Genomic DNA, 2,876 nt, shown 5'->3' with positions numbered 1-2,876 from the left:
CAGTGGTCGGCAAACTCATTTAGTCAACAGGAGCCAAATATCAACAGTACAAGGATTGAAATTTCTTTTGAGAGCCAAAATTTTTAAACTTAAACTATATAGGTAGGTACATTGTTATTAACTTAATTAGGGTACTCTTAAGCTGGCCTTTGCTAAAAAAACGTCCTCAATCTGAGGGGTCAGTCGACCTAAGCGAACGTACCCCCACTTTTTCTAACGCCACTTCTTCAAAGTAGACTCTCCCAGGCCGGAAACCGACTTCTGTGCATGGGCCACGAAGTTTCAATTGCACTGTACATGCGCGCCCGCACGTGGTATTTTGTGGAAGAGCCACACTCAAGGGGCCAAAGAGCCGCATGTGGCTTGCGAGCCGCAGTTTGCTGACCACTGCACTAACACATTGGCATCTCAATAAATAGCCTAACAGTAAATGACTTTTTTTAAAATTTTGCTCCAGACATATTTAAAGTGAAGTATTAAAGTAAAATTCTTATTTTTTTAATACCAAGTGTGCTTAATTACAGCATATCAGCAAAAGAACGTTATATCCAGTAAGCTAGTGTGTTCACATATGTTTTTTTCTATAGTTTTGAACTCCCCTCCCCTCTGAGATCTGGCAGTCTGTTCCATGTTTCCATGCCTCTGCACCTATTTTATTCATCAGTTTATTATGTTCATTAGATTCCACATTTAAGTGGAGGGGGAGATGGGAAGAGATTAACCAAAGAATTTATATGCATATATGCATAGCCAATGGACAGACAATAATGTGTGTGGTGAAGGCCTGAGGTGGGACAGGGGCTAGGAGAAGGGAGGTAAAGGGTGGGGGGAGGAGTTGGGGGACATCTGTAATACTGTCAACAATAAAGAAGATTAATACATTTAATATTATTAATAATAAATTTAATGTATTTTATTAAGGCAATTCCATTTTAAACTGTCAAGGACTGCATTTTGAAAAAAAAATTGTTTTAAAGAATACTATTCAGCTGTTTTCTCTGTGAGAAGCAGCTATGGGAGAAACAGGGGGAAACACAAGGAACTAAATATTCTAGCCAAACCAAGAGCAGCAGGCGTTGAAGTCAGGGAGGGAACTCCTCATGATCAAGAGAGTTAAGAAAAAAGACACTAGGAAAACCAGCCACTTATTTCATAAAAACTGCCTTCTGGGAATGGATTTAAGTTGTGTTTGTGTTGGCAATGGTTGAAGTAGTGTGGGGAGGAAGAGGAGTTGTGTGTGTGTTGGGGAGGGGTGCGGGGGGGCAGTTGGATGGGTGGGAGTTAGGAAAGACATAGGCCAGACAGTATATTCCACTGGAGAAAGTTCAGCACTAAAGAGGAAGGAAGAAGTGGAGAGATCACCCTCCTGTGGTAAGTGGAACATATGACTCAATACACATGGGCCACCTTGAATTGTGTGAGGACAGGTTGCCCTAGGAAATGTTACTACCTACAAGGGGGATGAGTCTGCGGAAGGAACGCCTGTGGGACTAGGGTGTGTGATTTAAGCACTCGGTTGCCTTTGGACAGCAGTGGCTAGCAGCCTTGGCAGCAGCTGTTGCAAATGCTTGCTATTGCCTTCTCTTTTCCTTTCTTCCTTAATTTCTTTCCTTCCTTCTCCCCTTATTCCTTTCTTTTAATTTTTAAATGAAATACTATGCATTTATTCTGTGGATACTTACATAGTTGAACCTTTATTAACACATACAGAAGAGAAATTCAAAGTCCTAAAACAATCTAAAAATGATGGGAAAGTATTTGAGTGTGTAACATTATTTTTTTAAAATATTTTTTTATTGATTTCAGAGAGGAAGAGAGAGGGGGAGAGAGAGAGATAGAAACATCAATGATGAGAGAGAATCATTGATTAGCTGTCTCCTTCACACCCTCCCACCTCCCCCCACCCCCCGCCTCCCCCGCACTGGGGATGGATCCAGGCATGTGTCCTACCGGAATCAAACTGGTTCATAGGGTCAACGCTCAACCGCTGAGCAACACTGGCTGGGCTGAATGTGTAACTTTATTAAATGTGTTTTTCTTTATTTTTATTGTTGACACCATTACAGATATTTCCATTTTCCCTTCCCTTGCCCACCTCCACCCAGCCACCACCCTCCCTTCCCTCACATACTATTGTCCGTGTCTCTGGGTTATGCATATGTGTTCTTTGGCTAACCCTTCACCTTCTTTCACCCAGTCTCCCCGTCTCCCATCCCCTCTGATAGCTGTCAGTCTGTTCTGTTACCCATGCCTCTGATTCTATTTTGTTCGTCCATTTATTTTGTTCATTAGGTTCCACATATAAGTGAGATCATATGGTATTTGTGTTTCTCTGACTGACTTATTTCACTTAGTATAACAATCTCCAGGTCCATCCATGCTATTACAAAGGGTAAGAATTCGTTTTTTTTTTTATGGCCATGTAGGATTCCATCATGTAAAGGGACCACAGCTTTTTTATCCACTCATCTACTCATGGGCACTTGGGCTGTTTCCAGATTTCGGCTGTTGTAAAGAACGCTGCTATGAACATAAGGGTGCATATATTCTTTCTGATTGGTGTTTCGGGGACAGTGGTGGGGATAGAGGTGGGGACAGCGGTGGGGACAGTGGTGGGGACAGCGGTGGGGACAACGGTGGGGACAGCGGTGGGGACAGTGGTGGGGACAGCGGTGGGACAGCTGTCACTCCCCCTCTGAGCCCTCACACTCTCTTCTTCCTCACGTGCTTCCGGAATGAGCTGCCCCCAGTCCTGCTGGGAGCTGTGCTGCTGGGAGCTGAGCGGAGCCCCGCGCTGGCCCGGCTGCCCTGTCCCACTGCAAAGCCAGTGACCAGACCAGGTGCAGAGCCGCCGAGGGGGACAGTCCTTCCTGAGC

Source organism: Myotis lucifugus, unplaced genomic scaffold, assembly GCF_000147115.1.
Source record: "Myotis lucifugus unplaced genomic scaffold, Myoluc2.0 scaffold_400, whole genome shotgun sequence".
NCBI lineage: Eukaryota > Metazoa > Chordata > Mammalia > Chiroptera > Vespertilionidae > Myotis > Myotis lucifugus.
The sequence above is the reverse complement of the archived record's forward strand: the minus strand, read 5'-3'. Positions refer to the sequence as shown.